General features: G+C 37.9%; 1 long non-coding RNA gene and 1 other non-coding gene across 2 annotated transcripts in view; one reads left to right on the top strand and one right to left on the bottom strand.

Moving 5' to 3' along the window:
* The window catches only part of LOC135322246 (uncharacterized), a 449868-nt gene that overhangs the window by 220058 nt on the left and 208489 nt on the right, over positions 1–21321 (bottom strand). The window lies entirely within an intron of this gene.
* TRNAA-UGC (transfer RNA alanine (anticodon UGC)) lies at positions 19074–19146 on the top strand. The gene has a single exon. It is a non-coding gene; the product is annotated as a tRNA-Ala (tRNA).

The following is a 21321-nucleotide window of genomic DNA, read 5'->3' as shown; positions in this document are numbered from 1 at the left end:
ATAAAAATAGTCTGAGTGGCACTATCAATTGGAATTTTAGGGTTTATTAGAAACCACATTATAATTATGCCCTACGTTTTGAAGTAAATATTTAAGCATATCTCATCTGCTACTGTAATTATTACCATAATTATTATTACCCTAACAGAGGTAAAAGCCTTTGACTAGCGATGTTATAAGAATGAAGTAATAAATGATCATCAGGTGTCCCATGAGCCGTACGCTTTATTCTCCTACTTATTGTGAACAGATTAACAAGAATTAACTAATTCATTATTACATATTGTTCTACAAAATACATACTATGTTGTTGCTCATTTCTATCACATCTATCTAGAAGCTTTGAAAGATCACTAGCACTGGTGTCCCAGGAAGGGAGGCATTTAATCTTTATTTTTAACTGGGACATTCTCCACTTCTGGTTAATTCAGTCTTTTCCATCATGATTAAAGTAGTCGTACAATGTATGTTTGATAGGCCACAAACAGGCTGTGATAGTTAACATTAAATTTAAGTTAAATCATGTATAAGCCACAATGAGTTCCCCATACCTCAAAATTTCTTCCATTACAGCTGTTGCCAGCTTCAGGGCAACTAAGCCTTCTTCCCTTTGGTTATCTTTGACAGCGGCTCTGGATCTTGGGAATATAGACTTTTGCACCTCTTTGGGGACACCTCTTGTATTCATAGGTTGTTCAGTACTGTCAGGAGTATGTACTGTTTTTTCCTGTTGAAACCTAACAAGGTATTTAAGAAGATTTTTTCAAGTAGTTCTGTGGTCAGAAGCTGGGCAAATTGGAAGCTGATATTCAGAGTCCTACAGGAAGGTTTTTGCTTGTTGGTTTCCAGGTGGGTCTTCTTCCCTAAGCTAAATGAAACATTTTACTCAGAGGGAAAGAGAAACACTGCAACACCACTGTAGGAGGGATTTACTAAAACATTCCAAAGAAACACAGCTCTAAACCTAGCATATAGGAATCTTTTGTTTTCCATCCTGGGTGAAGCTCGCCTTGACACAAAGAAACACATTGAGGATAAGGTAGTTGGATGGCTGAGTCGGTGCTGCAATCCAGTTCTCTGAGAAATTAAAAACAACTGTTTATTGTTTTACATGCTGCTGTCCAGTTTTCCCAACACTATTTGCTGAAGAGACTGTCTTTATTCCAATGTATATTCTTGCCTCCTTTGTCAAAGATGAGTTGACCAAAAGTTTGTGGGTTCATTTCTGAGCTCTCTATTCTGTTCCATTGGTCTATATGTCTGTTTTGGTACCAATACCATGCTGTCTTGATGACTGTAGCTCTATAGTATTGTCTGAAGTCTGGGAGAGTTATTCCTGCAGCCTCTTTCTTTCTCTTCAGTAATGCTTTGGCAATTCTAGGTCTTTGATGGTTCCATATAAATTTTATTATGATTTGTTCTAGTTCTGTGAAATATGTCCTGGGTAATTGGATAGGGATTGCATTAAATCTGTAGATTGCCTTGGGCAGTGTGACCATTTTAACAATATTGATTCTTCCAATCCAAGAGCATGGAATATCTTTCCATGTTTTAAAGTCTTCTTTAATTTCCTTCATCAATGGTTTATAGTTTTCTGTGTATAATTCTTTCACCTCCTTGGTTAGATTTATTCCCAGGTATTTTATTACTTTGGGTGCTATTTTAAACGGGATTGTTTCTTTACTTTCTTCTTCTGTTGATTTATCGTTAGTGTAAAGAAATGCAACTGATTTTTGAACGTTAATTTTGTAACCTGCTACCTTGCTGAATTCTTCAATCAGCTCTAGTAGCTTTTGTGTGGACCTTTTAGGGTTTTCTATATATAGTAACATGTCCCTTACACCATATACAAAAATCAACTCAAAATGGATTAAAGACTTAAACCTAAGACAAAGTACAATGAACCTCCTAGAGGAAAACATAGGCAAAACATTATCTGACATACATTTCAAAAATTTTCTCCTAGAAGAAATAAAAGAAAGAATAAACAAATGGGACCTAATGAAACTTACAAACATCTGCACAGCAAAGGAAACCAGAAATAAAACAAGAAGAAAACCTACGGAATGGGAGAAAATTTTTGCAAGTGAAACCAACAAAGGCTTGATCTCCAGAATATATAAGCAGTTCATATGACTCAATAAGAAAAAAATAAACAACCCAATCCAAAAATGGGCAGAAGACCTAAACAAGCAATTCTCCAAGGAAGACATACAAATGATCAAAAGGCACATGAAAAAATGTTCAATATCACTAATTATCAGAGAAATGCAAATCAAAACTACAATGAGGTATCACCTCACACCAGTCAGAATGGCCGTCATTCAAAAATCCACAAATGACAAATGCTGGAGAGGCTGTGGAGAAAGGGGAACCCTCCTACACTGCTGGTGGGAATGCAGTTTGGTGCTGCCACTATGGAAAACAGTGTGGAGATTCCTCAAAAGACTAGGAATAGACTTACCATATGACCCAGGAATCCCACTCCTGGGCTTGTATCCAGAAGGAACCCTACTTCAGGATGACACCTGCACCCCAATGTTCATAGCAGCACTATTTGCAATAGCCAAAATATGGAAACAGCCTAAATGTCCATCAACAGGTGACTGGATAAAGAAGAAGTGGTATATTTATACAATGGAATACTACTCAGCCATAAAAACTGACAACATAATGCCATTTGCAGCAACATGGATGCTCCTGGAGAATGTCATTCTAAGTGAAGTAAGCCAGAAAGAGAAAGAAAAATACCATATGAGATTGCTCATATGTGGAATCTAAAAAACAAAAACAAAAACAAACAAACAAACAAAAACAAAGTGTAAATAAAGGACAGAAATAGACTCACAGACAGAGAATACAGACTTATGGTTACCAGGGGGGTGGAGCGTGGGAAGGGATAGACTGGGATTTCAAAATTGTAGAATAGACTACAGTGTATAGCACAGGGAAATATACACAAAATGTTATGATAACTCACAGAGAAAAAAATGTGACAATGAGTGTGTATATGTCCATGTATGACTGAAAAATTGTGCTGAACACTGGAATTTGACACAACATTGTAAAATGATTATAAATCAATAAAAAATGTTAAAAAAAACACAACTGTTTAATTGTCTTACAAATTAAGCATTTATAAGAATACAACTTTGGTTCCTCAAACAATTTAAAGTCCACCTATCTTTTTACTAATCCCTAATACTCCCCTGTTTATCACAAAAGACTTGTAGGTATTGTAAAATTCTGGATTTCACATTCTGATTACAATTACTACCTATATACAGAAAAGTCAAATCCATATGAATTGTATTTGAAAATCCAGAATTGTCCCACTTACAATTAACAAATTATAATTTACAAAATCCTTTCTAGTATCAATGACATTGGACCCCATATTTTATTCTTACTGGCACTTTCTTGGACTTTTAGGATATCAATCTATACATGAAGTAAATAAATAAATAGAGTAAAATTAGGTAGTTGAACAACAAGACAAATAATTTTGACACCTTAGATTATGGGTTATAACAACTGCCTGATAACCCTATCAATATAAACTTCTCACTATCACTTATAATTATCCTTCTAAGTCTTTTATCCCATATAGTAAATTCAATATGACACTTAGTAGGCATAGTATCATGTTTATTTATTACAATGCTTCACAATACGTAAAAGTTAATGTAACATCAAGCATCAATATTTGCACCCAGAAAGCTGGTATAGGCTTAACACTTCTTGTAAAAGTAGTTGGTATATATAGTTTTTTACATCAAAATTCTCAATCCATTCCACTTTAAAAATTACGTTCCTACCTCAAAGATCATGCTTCAAAACAGAAGTAATCTGAATTAGTTATCTCCTAAAGCCTCATTATTTAATATTTATTGCATAAATAAATAAGCTTAAGATCTTTATTGAACTACTTTTCAACTCACTATCCACACCCTCACCAGTAGGTATAAGTTGATTATCACTAATATTAGTTGTGAGCCAATTTCACCTGTCAAAAGTACAGGGAATCCCAAAATAATGCTATATTTCAATATTTACTTTAGTTCAAATAATTTTACTCAGACATTCCCTAACACAAATCTTATCCTGTTCTATATTTTTTTGAGGCAATACTAATTTCAATACTTATTATTGTTATTTGATAGAGAAATAGGACCAAAAAAAAAAAAAAAACAAATGAACACAGAATTCTACTTTTTATTCTCTATATTAATAGGACCCTTTCCACTTTTAGTAGCACTGATTTATATTCAACATCATAGACTCACTAAATTTACTTGTAATACAATGCAATACTCCCAACTAATCCCCAACAGGTGATCTAATAAATTACTATGACTAGCATGATAATGACAATTATATTAAAAAATACCCCTATAGAGATTATATTTTTGATTACCAGAAATGCACATCAAACATAAATTACAACAATTACAGAACAAGATTAGAGAGACAGGGCGCAAATCATTTTGTTTCATAACACTGTGCCTTACTATGCCTTCCACTAACAAAGACCCAATATGCTATCTATATGCTGATTAATTACATTAAAATGTGCTAATTAGCTTATTTTATCCAATTGCTTTTGGAAAACATTTCCTTTGAATTCCTATCTTTCTAGGCTTTAATTAATCACCAAAATTAGTAGCTGTACATGCTAGCCACCTCTCTCAACAGTCTTCCAGCTGACTATGCTCCCTGTACCTACTTTATGAAGAAAATTCTCAATCATATTAGTATAAAAAGATTAAATTTCCCATACCATTCTTCCTTCTGTGGATAAGAAAATCTGAACAGGCAGTTGTCACTAAAATCAACAATGTGAATCATTGAATAAAACTATTATCTTATTGTTTTAGCCCCAACTTCTGCCCAGTTTAAATGCAGTAGGGCTCTGGCCTCTGCTGTGGAAATGCAAGTGTCAATGAGGGTCATGCAGTTATGTTTTAAATAAATAGCTTGTTTTCCATAGCCTGAGGGTCCCTAATATCCTGTCTATGCCTACACATGTCTGAAGAGCAAAAAGGAAAAGAATTATCTCTTGTTCGGGCTCTTTCCAGGTGTACATAATCAAGCAATCATCATGCAGGCAAAAATCTCTAGTGAATTCATCGGCTCTAAATAGGAAAGAACGTTTTCCTAATAATAATGATCCTAATCCTATTCTAAGCTAAATGATCGTAATTATGAATTAGGGATAAAAGTAGAGAACAAGAGTACATTATAATGCAAATACTTAACGTGAATGTCAGAGAGGATTTGCATCGCTAAAGAAAATGGACATTCTAGATGCAAAATGTTAAGGTGTTTTTCATAAGAACTGTTTTTAATACTTTCTCATCTAATAATATAATGCTGGTACTTATTCATCTTTGAAATAACAGTGACACCTAACCGAAAGCTGTAAAGTAAATAACGAGCTGACAGTCACTTATCATTCTCTAAGGCAGGTCTTTATCAGTCTGTCGACTATAAAATTCTTATATTTTTATTTGATCAAGTGTTTTAATTTTATACTCACATTCTTTACAAAGAAAAATTATAGAATATTCTTATCTTTCCCAATTCTTTACTACTGGCATTGTCTAACTTATATTAAAAGAGTTAACATTAGTAAGTAAATATATTCTAAACATTAAAGTATACATACTATTTATCGACAATCAGAATTTCTGGGAAACCTCAAGGATAAATTTCCACACATCTTAACTACAATCAAAACCACTGGTTTGCAAAACTTTGGTAGTGAGTCTGTTTTTCTGTTCCAACCCACAGATGTCCAGTAAATCCACCTAAAATGCTAGCTCTCACTTAATTTCTGTCTCCACTGGTTTTACACACCCATAGCCCATACCCAGCGTTGGAGACAGATGGGAAAATCTTTACAGACAAGTGGCTGTTGAAGTGACTGCTCTTCTTAGAGCTAATGGAATCCTTCCTGTTTTCTCCTGCTATTTTCTTCTATCAGAGGAAAACAAACAGTAAAAAGAAAATAATGTAAACGAATCAACACACCTGAGTCGATGCATAGGACTGTGTGTAAGCTATGTGAACGATCACACCCACGTTAGAGAGCCGGTGGCCATGGAGCGTGGGCACAGCAACTCGCTCAGTTCTACCTCCCAGTGTGGGAGTCGGGAGCTCCTCCTGAGTACCCATCAGCCAGGGCTTGTTTTCAGCACATCTGTATTATCTGAGCATTGTCTCTGTGTTATCCACTATATTTTGTATTTTTTTCTTTGAGTGTCATGACATGTTAAATTTTCCAATTAAAATGATTCCAATTTTCAAGATTTTTTTTCCCATACTGACTTCAATTCTATAAACTCTTGTGATTGTAATTGTTTCTGTTATATGTTGTTGTAAAGAGATCAGACAGTTTGAGCAAGGAGGAACAACAGGAACTGAAGATGAGCAGTCACCCTGACAGGTACAGAAGGGAGAGCAGACTGTGTGCCTGCAAGTCAAATGGAGAAAGTATTTTAAGGAGGAGGATGTGACTGGTTGTGTCAAATGTTACTAATGAGTCATGTAAGAAGAGGACTTGGAATTGACCTTTAGATATAACAATATGATGGTTATCACTGGCTTTTAACAAGAGATGTTTCAGGGGAACCAGGAGAATAATAAGCTCAAGTAAAGTGGGTTCAAGACAGAATGGGAAGGGGGGAATTGGAGATTGTAAATCAACATAACTCTTGAAGGAGTTTTCTTAAAAGGGAAAAGACAGTTTGGTGCAGCCATTATGGAAAACAGTATAGAAAGTCCTCTAAAAAGTAAAAATAGACTTACCATATGATCCAGCAATCCCACTCCTGGGCATATATCTGGAGAGAACTCTAATTCGAAAAGATACATGCACCACAATATTCATAGCAGTACTATCTACAATAGCTAAGACACGGAAACAACCTAAATGTCCATCAATAGATGACTGGATAAAGAAGCTGTGGTATACTTGTACAATGGACTACTACTCAGCCATAAAAATAATAGAATAATGCCATTTGCAGCAACATGATGGACCTAGAGATTGTCATTCTAAGTGAAGTAAGCCAGAAGGAGAAAGAAGAATAACATATGATATCACTCATATGTGGAATCTAAAAAAAGAAAAAAAGAGGACACTAACGAGCTTATCTATAAGTAGAAACAGACTCAAAGAGATAGTAAACAATCTTATGGTTACCAGGAGAAAGGGGGTGGGAAGGGGTAAATTTGGGAGTTTGAGATTTGCAAATGTTAGCTGCTATATATAAAAGTACATAGAAAAGAACAAATTTCTTCTGTGTAGCAGAGGGAACTATATTCAGTATCTCATAATAACCTTTAATAAAAAAATATGAAAATGAATATATGTATGTATATGCATGACTGGGACATTGTGCCGTACACCAGAAATTGACACACTGTGACTGTACTTCAATTAAAAAAAAAGGGAAAAAGAAAAATGAGCAATATTTGGAGATGAATATAAGGTAAAGTAAAAAATAATAAAATGGGAATATTAATGGCATGCTCTTAAGTTGATGGAAATGACCCCAAAAAAGAAAAATTTGAAAATGGAGGAAAGAAAGACCTCAGTTGCTGCAGAAGTTTCATGAGTAAGAGATGATACATTCTAGAACAGGAGGGGAAGCATTGACAGTAGCTGAGGGCACACTTTTTTCCTAATGACTGAAGTGAGTGAGAGTATGTAGCACAGATGTAGGAAAGTTAACGTACTGTTACAGAAGCATGTCTAATTGCTAAGAAACTAAGAGGCAAGGTCATCATCTGACAGCAAGAGTAGAGGAGATGGCTCTCTACTGAGGAGGAGAGGGGAGGGAAGAGGTGAGGGGAGGCAAGACAGGCAATGATAGTTTGAGAGAGAAGAGAAAATGGACTAGGAACATGGTACGATTACAGTTCTGTCATTGTGTTGGTTTTGTTTTCCCTCCTAATATTAAATAAGAACGGGCCAATTTTACTGAACTTGATACCTAATAAAGAAAAAAATTTTAAGGGAAGAAGAAGAGAAAAAAGTACTTTCAGTGTGTTTTATTTAGGTCTCCTCTATGTCTATTTGAATATCATTTGGATTCTCCCTAAAGAACACCAGGGCTGGACATTGGAGATACTGATTATCAGTTCAGACAGCAGAAAAATACCATTGAAGGAGCTTAACAATGTGGGTGTTCACAACTGGGGAAATATGTTTCTGCTTTCTCTGTCTCTAATTCTGATTAGAGATAGTTTTAAGTATGAAAGTTGTAGAAGTCAGCCCATAAAATGGACTCCAATAATTATTGTCTTCATATTTTTATTGTTTCTTTCCACGTTGAATCAGGATTGGTCTGTATGACCAAAAAGACAGCGTAGAAGCATGATTTCCATGGATCGATCATAAAGGGTATTACAACTTCTGCTTAGGTTTCTTGGATCACTCTCTACAGGAAAAACCCATCATGATGTGAGGACATTCAATCAGCCCCATGGAGAGGCCCGTGTGAAAAGAGTCCTCTTTTGCAGGACTCAGCCTCACCGTGCCAGCGTGGTAACAGAATCACCTAAAAGCGATCCTCCAGTTCTAATGAACCTTTCAGGTGGTTGCAGCAACCTCAGGAGGGGCCCCGAGCAACAAGTTCCCAGCCGAGTCAGTGTCAAATTCCTGACCCAGAGAAACTGTGACAAATATCAAATTATTATAGTTGGATTAAGACTTTCATAAAGGGAAGATTTATTACTAAACACTACGTGACTAATAAAGAAGAATTTATCCCACTGGAGAGATATGTAATCTGGTGAGATTTCACAGTAAAGAAAAATCCTGATTTTCTCTTTTCATCAGAATGTATGCAGTGCTGATTAAAGTCTGCTGGAATTTGGCTCCAGACAGGTTGGAATCTCCTACTCTTAGATTCTCACAATATTTTCCCCCTGCCTTAAATTTACTTTTTGACTTACTCTAGATAAACAGAGAGAGTTGTCTTAATCCCTTTAGCACAAATTCAACATTTCAAAATACATTAAAAATGCCTCGCTGATAGCAATGTAAACATACCATGTAGACTATAGATGTAAACAATATTAAATATCTACCATATGAAAGTGATCTATTATTACTTTGGAAAATCAGAAATAGAAGGAATACAAAACACACTATTTAGATATATGTTTAAAATAGCAAGGTATATTAGCAATATTCAAAGAGAGACATAAATAAGGTCACTTCAGGCTGCCTAGAAGTCTAAGATTGTCAAAGAAATAGAGTGAGCTCATAAAATCATACTCTTCCCCAACTGCTGGCCAGCGGCATCATCTTCTGAACAAAGATAAGTCATACAAGAAAAGCAAAGGTATCTAATAAATTGAACAGAATATTAAAGCAAAACACAGAATGATGATATACTGTTATTTTAAAGAATCCAGGAAATATTATTTTATTTCTTAGAGAGATTCATCTTGCCAATATTTTAAGATTAAATATTTTGACATCATCAATGTCTCCTATTTTTTTTACAAGGAGAGTTTCTGAGTACTATACACCAGGGCACTGTTTTAAAAGTATGGGGTACAGAGCAGTGAATAAGAAAGGCACAGCTTCATCCTTGATGGGGCTTAAAACTAGTAGAGGAAAAGCTATAAACAAACATACTATTATATCAGAGTGTCAAGTGCCTTGAAGAAAAATATAAAAGATACAGTGATACAAATTCTAGACGGATGGCCTATTTATGAGAGTTATGTTCAAAATCTAACACAGTACTGTTAAATGTAAAACAAGTATAAATTTGAGTCTCAACACTTGAGTGCATGGACTCTCCCTCCCATGTTCCAAAGGAGTTCAAATTGGCTTTGGACTTCCTTATCTCTGCCACCCCCACCCCCCAGCCTTGAAGGTTTAATGGGAAATGCAGTCAGTCATTTTGTAGGATACGTTTTCCCTTCCTTAGTGTCACGCAGGGTTCCGTACTTAATAACCACAGATCTGTATGTCATGGTCCCCACAAAATTGTGCGCTGTCTGAGGCTGCGTGGACCATTCAAAGGCTAACGGTGCTGATGCTCTGGACCAACTCCCAGCTCTCTCATCGTTGTGACTCCCAAGTTCTACCATTTATATTCCAGTCTCCAGGGATCCAAATGCTCCCTTAAATGATCCTCCCACCTCTGGGGCAGCGTGGAGGAGGGGAGCTCAGGTTTACTTCAAACCTCAAGGCACCCAATGTACAAGATTTAGGGAATCCATATTTCCTCAGAGTCATTTCTTTTTTCAAAACCTGGACTCCAGCCAGTCTCAGACTGTCCAGCATTTATTTCTCTAAGCCTCTTATCTATTCAATGAGAATAAGGGAAGAAGAGTCTGTGGGGGAAAAGACGCAAAGAATACTCGTCATTCTTCCTTGACAAGCCCATCAGGAGGGACCACAGCAAATTTCTCACCCAGGTCACCTGCCACAGATAAGCTCAAGAGGGATTAAATCAGCTTCTTCCACTTTGTGTAGAATTACACTTGTCAGAATTGAGGAACTGACTACTAGATACTGCAATGTATTTGCAGAAGACAGAGTAGGAGGGAGGAAGACTGGGACATGGCACGAGACCTACACATTTGATGTCAAGGAGAGTCAGTTTGTGTCGGCACGGCTTGTTGTGTAAGAGGCATAGAAATCTCTGTTCATTCTTAAGGTAAACATTTGAAAATGGGGAATGACATGAGTATCAAAGAATCTCAATATTCTGAGCCAGTGGAGCAAAGCAGGTGAAGCTTGGATGACCAGACAGCAAAATAGAAGGTCTCTTTAGGGATGCTTAAAAAGAGTCATGACCAGAAGCACTGGACTTGAGATCAGGGGGCAGATTACTGGGCTTAGGGAAAGAATTGATAAGAACAAGACTGGATTTTTCAAGAATAAGACTGGATTTCTCAGCAGATTCTTGGCCAAGATTTTTAAAAACTCAAACAAGAAAATTAATATGGATTGTTTTTCATGGAACACAAATAGAATATAGTAAGGACTTAGACCTTCTGACAAGGTGAATAGAGGCAAATAACACTATGTCTCATGGCATGGGTTCAGAATACTCTTCAGAAGCAAAACCATGAACCCCAGCTTGTCAAATAGAGACACATACTGCACTGAAGATCTCTCATCATGACGCAGAGAAACAGACCAGGCTGGGGGGGAGATCATGTAATGGTGCTCCAGGGAAGGTCCCTGTCTTCTCTGAGACCCTTTCTTACAGCACAAGTTTGTAAGATAGAATTTTGTGAGCTATAGAAAGAAAGGACGTAGGCACTAGAGAGTCTAAATATAAACACCAACATACGGAGCCATGTTAGAAATCATATTTAAGCTACTACATCAGTGTTCCTAAGCCATTTTTTCAAGATTGCCCCCCACAAGGAGACTCTCATTGACGTACAGCAACACCACAGATACATCACGGCTCCGCTGTGCTCTGGACGTGTACCTGTGCTTTACACTTAGAAAGCGTCAGTTCTTTTCTTAGCCCCCTCTCCTCTCAAGACCCCGTTTTCACCCCCTCAGGGCTGGTTATCACCACAACTGAGAATGCACATGCTAGAGAAAGAAAGAGAGGTGCACCCAAGCATCGGAAAGTAAGCTTGGGTGCAACTCCTCTCATTAAGAAAAGCATCCTTGCTCATGGTCCACCTGTAATGAGGCAGCCTGAGTTTCTAGGGTCACGCATATGACAATCCTCGTTTTCTGTCTCTGTTAAATGTTTATCAAAAATAAATGAATAAAACACACTATCTTAAAAATTCAGAAATAACAGCCAACTTGTTGATTCCATGGTATTACAGGGGTTTGAACTCTTGCTGCCTGTCCGGAGTGGACATAAAATATTTTAACAATTGCCCTTAACGTACTGAAGTTGCAATTGCTAATTAAGTTAAACAAACACCTACTCTGTAACACAGCAGTTCCATTTTTAGGTATATTCCCAAGAGGACTGTGTCCTGTAAATTGGGTTTTCAAACCAATTTTGTTCATAATGGCCCCAAACTGAAAACAGCCCAAATATCCATCAATGGCAGAACTGATGGATGATACACTGTAGTATATTCATGGACTGGAAGACCATTTATCTATTTACAAAAAAATCAAGTATCGATGAGTGTAAACAAATGAATAAATGTCAGAAACACCATGTTGAGCAAAATAAGCCAGAGCCAGGCACGAAAGATCCATCATGCATGCATGAGGTATTTGTAACCTATGATGTATGATTCCATTGATATGAAGTTCAAACTCAGGCAATACTAATCAATGTAATAGAATCTGAATAGTGATTGCCTGGGAAAGGGGGTGGGGTTGATAGAAAAGGGGGGGAGGGACCTATAGTAGGGGATGAAAGTGATCTGTATCTTGATGTCAACATTTGTCAAACTGTGAACTTAAGATTTGTGCATTTTACTGTCTATAAGTTAAACCTCATACATAAAAAGATATTGCCATCCAAGCGGTGCTGTCAGCAAGTGTCATGGCAGTTTTCATGGTAGGATACATTTTTAGTTAAAAAATGACTTTTCCTGCCAAGAGAAAAATACTCTATAAATTTTCATTGCCACGGCATAGCAGAGGACGCTGATGGAGCCAGCCAGGGTGCTCCAGATACACAGAAAACTGCCAAGCCAAGCAGACTGACCACAGACACTCCTGACTGAACCAGCAGAGAAGGCACCTGCTTTGTGGCCAGAAGGAGAGCGGCCAAACCACTCCAAAGGCTCTACACAAAGTGAAGTTTGAACATTTAGAGAATCTACATAAAAAGAATCAGGGAAATCACAATTCAGGTCATGAGATGAGGAAACAGTATCCCAACAGAAAATGGCAACTGATCAGATTTCACAGGACTCAGAAAAGGAAGGTCCATTCAGCGGATGCAGCACAAGACAAGTGGAAGTCCAGCCTCATCCAGAGCAAGGATGATGATGTAACTTGGCAGGTGATGGAGAATCACTGTGTCCTTAATAACAATGAGCCGTGAATTCATGAATAAATTTGTGTTCAGGTGAATAAAACCATGCAAAACAGACATTTTACATAATAAAACAATCATTTTCTTTATGCCCTTTTGAATGGGTTCGTTCTATTTAATATTTTGGACATTTTGGATAATGTCTACCATGAGAGAACCTCTCTAGTCCTTGCTGCAGTTACCTGTACTGACTGCATCCTACACTGACAGCACCTATCTGATGGTGCTAAAGATTATCCTTTAGATCATGAAACCTAGTACTTCCTCCCTGAGATCCACTCTGGCCTGAGAATAAGAACAAGGTAGAGAAGGAGACCAGAGAGCATGGAGAGGGTAGTTTTAGGACTGATTCATAAGTTGCTGCAACCTTGGTCACTTCTACACCTAATCTGGTAAGATGTTAACAAAATCAGGTTCAGGCTAGAATGTGTTTATTAGCATGTTACAAGTGGAATAAAAGAATGATGAACGGGGAACAGTCTATTTTTTCTGTTCCTTCACATTAACACAGGAAACCATCTGAGTCATAAATGTATACATGTAATCATTTTTTAATGAATACATTTAAAGTGTGCCCTGGCTTAACACTTTCAACCTGATTTTATTCTCTTGGGGGGGGATCAAATGAAAATCTATCATTTTCTTGGGTAACAGGCTTCCTCAGACTCAGTCTTCTGAGCAAAGCTAAGATGTTCATGAAGAGAAACTCCAGCTGTTAAGACTTTAGGGCTCACAACAAATTTGAAAGTCTATCTAACAGGCTGCTCCATCTTAAGCTAGCCAGTTTCTGTGAAAATAACTATAATAGTGGAAAAGAGCAGAAAAATACTAGAGATGTTTCGTGACTATTCTCTCCATGGCAAGTAGTGATGAAAACTTCATCTAAGACAATGGTCATCTCCTCTTTCCATTACTACCTAAAGATCAGCAATAAATCCTTTAAAAGAGAGGCCACCAGTGTTGGGGTGGGATTTAAAGGAATAATATATTAGTGAGCAAACATGAGTAGGAAAATGCACCATAAATTTTACGGCCGCTTGAACTCTTGTATCTTGACACTGCTGCTCTGCAGTGCAGGACTGTGGGCAAGTTCCCTCTTTTTTCTCCTCTGTACAATTAATATGAATATAATCTTCTTCAAACTAGACATAATCCTGAGGAGCAAGTAGGATAATGTAACAAAAACACCTTGCACGTATTGAGGCCCTGAACAAAGTAGGTTGCTGCATCCATTTCCCATACTTTCCTGTGCCTTAATATTTTACTGCAAACTTGGTGGCTTGAAACAACAGACATTTTTCTTCTCACGTTTCTGGAGGCCAAAAGTTCAATAACATTTTCAGTGGGCCAAAATCAAGGAGAATACATTCCTTGCCTCTTCCAGCTTCTGTTGGTACCCAGCATTCTTCTGCTGGCATCCACATCACTCCCATCCCTGCCTTTATCTCCACAAAGCCTTCTCTTTTGTGTGTGTCTTTCTCTTTCTCTCACTTCTCAGGATGCTTGTTGACAGCATTTAGGGCTGACCCAGAGAATCCCAGATAAACTCATCTCAAGATTCTTAATCATACCTGGAAAGACTCTTTTTCCAAATACAGTCTCCAGGTATGAGGACATGCACATATATTTGGTGACCTGGGGGCATTTTTCAGCCTACTCCTGTGTTTAATAAATTTTAGGAAGCTTTCTTTGTCACGTGTATGACCCATTTAACATGGATTATTCCATTCATGTCCACCATGTGGACATGGGAACTAGAATTTTATCCTCTTCACTGCCTGAAGCCATAGCTGTGGGACTGGTCTACCAGCAATGGGTGCAGAAAACATATATTTTTGGTGGGGAGTAATTAGGTTTATTTATTTATTTTATTGGAGGTACTGGGGATTGAACCCAGGACCTCGTGCATGCTAGGCATGCACTCTGTCACTGAGCTATACCCTCACTCCCAAAAAATATTTTTTCCCTAAGTCTGAGAATAACCAGAAGTCAAGGAACATCTTAAAGATGTTCTTTTCCAGCCATCAGAAGTATTCTTTTAAACAAAAGAGAAGTATTCAGATGACTTTATCAAGAAGTAAGCACTCAACTAAATATGGCTTAATGAACAATATTTCTCAAGTAATAATAGTATGTATATTTTCTGTGATGCTTATATTTGTATAAAAATGTGGAACGTTCACACATTCCATTATGTGAGTTTGGTGTCTGTTGAAAACAAAGCCAGAAAAATGTTGAAATTTTCAAACTAGGCCACATATGTAAAACAAAATGTGGTAAAATTACCTAGCTTGGCAGATGGCTGAGAATAAAAATTAGAACGTGATGTGGTGAGACATTTGATTAAAAAAAAGCAGTGATAAGTTGTCAGCTAATGCATAATTAATTGCTCTAAATCTACTTCTTACCAAAATACACTAAAAGGCAAAATCTTCTGCTAACAAATCTGTGATCAAGTGCTTTCCTTGTCAGACCAAAAGAGGATGATTGTTTTCAAAGCAACAGATTAGAAATCCTAACTATTAGACTTTCATAGCCCATCTACATGACAATTTGTAAAATTTACACACAATTCTTCCTAAGGTATCTGAAGTAATGCTTTCATAATTAAAATGAAAAATAGAGTAGTAAGAATTCTCAACCTAAACTGTCCTTTACCCGAATGCAGAATGTTGCTGATGGTAAAGTGCAATGGGAATGTGCTTCCATTTTTCCATGTGCGCTTGTTTTCAATCAACTAATTAACATCCTAATGATATGCTATCAGCTCTGCTCACAGATAATCCCTAATCTGAACAGCTCATTTACTGTCCAAATCTTCAACTATATAAAAGTAGCCCATGCTCAGTGTATTAGACACGTTCCTCTCAAAAACACTGTGGAAGTCCATGGAAGGCAAGGGCAGACGTCCCTTCCTGACAGCTCCTAGAGCTCCTGGTCCCAGACACACTGCAGATTCACACACCCCTCATTTGAGATCCCAAGTGTTGACAGCTTTTAGCCCCAGTTTCCAATATGCTTTCAAACCCTGACTTCCCACCTCAGAAGAGCTGCCTACATTTGTAGATTTGAAAAATTACTCTCATACCTTGATCTATTTAGGCAAAATGAATTCATGCTTGCCTTGAAAAAGTTGATTTAGAAGACTGCTGAGGGATTGTTACCCCTGCTGACACCACATGTAATGTACCTCCTGGTTTCACCCCTTCCTCTGTATTTGAAGTTGCTGCATCAGGCTGGGCCTTTGTGATGTCATCTTGTCATCCCCCTCAGCATCTCTGCCCGGCTTTTTGTGTTTTGTTTTGCTTTTTTTTAGCCTAATTAATCCTTGAGAGTAGAGAGCAAGATCTAGACGGCCTTGATGGTTCACTCTGTTCTCTATTTTGGCAGCCTAGGGAGAAATTAACCCAGCAGGTCTGAAAGAGCGTCATTGCCTTAGGAAAGATAAGGGATGTGAGTTTTGCAATTACTAAGCCCTTAGGTAGGCTTGCTGGATAGAATACAAAATACCCAGTTAAATTCTTATTTCATGCAAACAATGAATGCTCTTTAAGTATACCCCCAAATATTACCAGGTGCATAGTTAAGAGTAAAGAATTATGTCCATTGTTTACCTGAAATTCACATGTAACTGCATGTTCTCTTATTTTCTCCCTAAATCTGACAAACTTACCCTGATCACTCACTCCTTCCCCTATTTTGGTAGCTTAGATACAAGCCCAGCAGGAATATAAAGATGGTTCCTTGGAAGTATCCACTGGAAAAAAAGGTACTGTGAAAGAAAAATACCGCAAACATATCAGTAAACAAAGAATGCTGAAGCCATCAAATCATCAGCCCCTGCTGCCACCCCCGAGTGAAGACAAGCCTGCAGCCCAGCCTTTGCAGCCACTCACAATGGTGCACCCTGAGGGGACTCAGAATAAGAAAGGACCGGATACTGGCCCTAGATAGTTAGGTGCTTGTCAAAGGAATGAATTCAATGAGCCCAAATGTTTGCTCCCTCCATACACAGAAAAGCACTAAATTCTTTAACTTGAGATGCCTGGTTTTCTTTAGATAACAAGTGATCTTTTATTGTTCCAACTACCTGGCCTTTGTTGTAAAACTCCTATAATCCTAGCTCCTCTCCTCCCTCTTTGGAGCAGTCCCTCAGAGCGATCTGAGAGGCTGTTATCCTGGCTCAAGACCTCCTCCCACCAAATAAAATGTAACTCTCAACTGCTAGACTGCACATTTATTTCAGTCGACAGTACGCATAAGAAAACACTCCACTCTACTCCACTTGACATAACCCAGAGAAAATTTGATTGCTTTTGTCTCTGAAACATGCCTGCTTTCTTACATATAATCACAAGTTTTCCTAATATTGGAATGTTTTTTAATAGTTAAGTTTATATTTTTCTGCTGTAAATGGAATTCATGCTCATTACAGAAAAACCAAAATTTGGAAATGGATGAAGTCAGTCAACTCTAGTGTCCCTGCTCAAGGATGATAATAATACTATTCATAGTTTACAGTTATTTATTTCATGATTGCATTTAATTCTCACAGTAAAAGTGTTAAGATGGGGTCTATTACATAATCCACTTCAACTGAGGAAAAAGGAAGTCAGAGAATAATTTATTAAAGAACAAGAAGTTGATACACAGCAGACAGAGGGTTTAAACCAAGAACCCTGTAATCTGCAAGTCCACTCAGTGAGCTCCCTCTATGCTAGTCACATGTTGGTATATTTCATCTCAGGCTTCTTTTCAAGGGCTAATTTGCATATTATTAGTCACAGTGAATATACATTTTCCCAAAACGAAGGACTTTCTAAAAACATCCTTTAAGGAGGTATAACTTGTTAATTATACAGTAAAATGCCCCCAGACTCTGCCATGAAGCTTTATTTTCTTGGCCCCCCAACTTCTCCTACTCAGTATGGTTATTGGGCACATTTTATTTCCCACAAATAAACTCTATCTCCCAGAAGACATCCTATAATACATATAATTTCTCATACATACACAGAGCTGAGCACAGAGCCACGGTCCTATTATTCTAACAGCCTCTAACTGAGTGCCTGTATTGTGGGAGGTTCTTCCCACCTTATCTCCATAAATGTCACAGCAACCCCACAAGCTAGATATTATGATGTACACATTTAAGATGAAGAAACTGAGTCTCAGAGATTTAACTAGTACCCTCAAGGTACAAAACTCCTTCCTGGGGTTGAGAAAAAGTCTTCCTTACTTCCAGGTAGAAGCAACTCTGTGCATCTCCTTGCAAGTAGATCATTGGCTGAATCTTGCTGGCTGAGAGAACTTGGGCAGTGTACAACCTGCACAACCATATACAGCTGCTTTGCCCAATATGACACAGCTAGTAACTAACAAATGAGTTTTAAAGTCAAGATGTATGACACCAAAACACATATGCATGGACTATGCTATGCAATCTCTGGTTCCTCCCATTTCAGTCTGAAACCTGATATATAAGTTTTTTTAAAATATCTTTGAAGCTACTACTTATCAACTTTCCTCCTGCAAATCTCCCGCAGGTCCCTAGCACCTGTTGCAGACTTAATGACAACACTTAAGGCCACTTCTGTCCCTGAATTACATTGTGTTCAATGTTTCATGGATAAAAACATTTTACTATCAGAAGTCTTCGCATCAAATGCTAATCAAACCCATCAGTCCCTGATTGAAGGTGTGGGGCTAACTCGTTTCACATGTTTAGGAATCCCCCAAAAGCTGAGTAGTTTTCATTGTTGGCATATATCTTGATATTTTAATTGTTCTCAGGTTTTTGTTTTCTGGGTTTTTTTTTTTTTGTATTTACGGGGCACTTATATTGGACACATAAGCACATGAAAGGGACCTGTGTAGTGGAAGAGTCATTATCTACAGGGTAGGCTATGGCCAGACCTACCTGAGGAACTATCCAGTGTGTTGAATTGTGCACCAATAAATCGATTAGCTATCTGTGCGGCCAAGGTTGCACTAATGAGTAAAGCCTTTCAGCAAAGACATTTGTCCTTCCCCAGACCCCAGATTAAAGTGTATATAAATGGGGGTGGGGGCTATAGCTCAGTGGTAGAGTGCATGCTTTGCATGCATGAGGTCCTGGGTTCAATCCCCAGTGCCTCTGTTAAGGAGAAAAAAACATTAAAGTGTATAAAAATAAGCTCTCCCAGGGTCGTGAGGTCCCCTAACATGGCCAATAGATTCTCTGTTCTTAGTGAATTCTCTGACTTAACCATGGGGAACTAATCAAAACCTTAGAAGTCCCACTCACCGGTGCATCACTTAACTGTGATCTTGAACTTATACAAAAATTCTTTGTATAACTTGTTTGTTAGTGAATCATAAAATTAATTAATAGACTCAGCAAAGATCCAGCTATTATTCCCACAAGTACTCAAATCTGATCTAGTTTTTCTCACAATATCACAGAATATTTTACCTCATTTGAACATCAAGTTTAGTCTACTTAAGCTTGCTTATTCTTACTGTTGGCTAAAATGATGCACAAATATATTTATGGAACAGATAATAAAAGGGTCATGTAAAATCATAGCCTTTTAGAGTCAGAAGAAATGTTTTACAGAATACAGTCCAATTTTTAAAACAGATGAGCAGTGCCATCTCTAGTGCATGTGGGGCCCCAAGCAAATAGCTCGCAGGGTACCCATCTATATAAACAATTTGATTAAACATGTATGAGAAGATTCCAGGAACCCCAAGAGTAATAATTTATTGGTGAAAATATAGAACAATGAGTGGAGAAGAGTTTCTTATGTATTACTGTCCAGTCAGTGGACGTGAAGATTATACCTAGTGCCCAAGCACCACCTGTTTCTCTTTAAGTCAATAAATTCTCTTGAATGTTCTATATTGTGACATATGCTGTTCCTGGCTAATTTCACATCTCCCAAACTTGAGGAAAGTGTAGCAACAGTCATTATTCACAAAGCCATGGCTTTACAGAACCAGTTTGTATTAAAATAACACAGTATTTTTTGTCCCTGAAGTCCTCTAATACCATGTATTTAATGCTAATTACCTCATTTCTCATAATTCTGTTATCCATTATGCTACCCATGAATACTGACTTCCATTGACCCATTGACTGTCTCAAAGGTTATTACTCTGCATTATTGACAATGACCACGAATGCAAGTGTTTTCCGGATTAAGCAGAAAAATCTAAACCATAATTCATTTTATGGTCATGTTCAATTTACCATTCAGAATTTTATATGGTGTAAACATTAAAAAAAAAAAAACACATTTCCCAATAATGCATTCTCTTGACCCCTTTAAGTCTTGACCACTTCTTTCTTAGAAGGTAATTTATTTCAATATTGACCATACTTCTGCTTTCCACACAAAACCAGTCATGAAAGGACAGACAAAGAGCCCATGGGCAGAGTAACAGGTGGTTCCATTCATACAAGGAATGCCTGTTCTTTACCCAGCGTGGCTTATGATTGACCTGGGAAAGCACAGTGTCACTCCATTGACTGGATGCAAAGAAGACATCAAATGAAAGGTCTCAGTTTCTTTTAGGAGCAAAAGTCATGCAAGTCCTTGGAAGAACTAGTTTCTGCCACCATCAGAGAATGCATCACAGAGAATGCATGGGGGGCTGGGTGGCCACCATGAGTGCCAGTGTTAGGGCACACACAGAGTAAAGGCTGCCTGTGGCTAGTCCTGGTGCTCTCAGTTACTGCACACTGGAAGCTTCATGAAGGTTGGCACACAGATGAATGAGAACTTACACATGAAACTACACACAGGGCTTCTATCCAGCATTTAACAGTGGAGAACTGGTAGTCCTGAACTCATCCTATGTCTAACATGAGTGAAGATTACTCAGGATCAGCATGTTAGCACCATTCAGAAAGCCCAGTCTCATGCACTCTGTGGAAAGAAATGCCATGCCGGTCAGCGGGAACAATCGACTTGCAAAACCTGGACTCAAAGATGGGACCCTTAGACACTGTATGTGTGCCAAGTGTGGAGCTTACTGGGGCATCTCATCAACCTCCTGCATGGAGCTAGCATTCAGAGAGCATCCTGAATTGGACTGGAAGGTGGGGCTTACATAGGTCTTGGCAATGGTTTGGGGAAACATGCCAGACACTGTCACAGCCTTGGCTGGTCCCAGGTAATCGAGGAAGACTTAAAATTTTCAAGAAAGAGTGCTCAAAAGTACAACCCCATCTGAGGGCTTAGCTGAACGTAAAGGTTGGACATTACTGAACATAATAAAATTGTGCTTAAGTGATATGGCAAATGACCCTCAGAGGTCCATGAGAATT

This window comes from Camelus dromedarius, chromosome 10 (genome assembly GCF_036321535.1).
Source record: "Camelus dromedarius isolate mCamDro1 chromosome 10, mCamDro1.pat, whole genome shotgun sequence".
Lineage (NCBI taxonomy): Eukaryota > Metazoa > Chordata > Mammalia > Artiodactyla > Camelidae > Camelus > Camelus dromedarius.
Note: the sequence above shows the minus strand (reverse complement) of the source record. Positions and strands in the feature narration are given on the sequence as shown.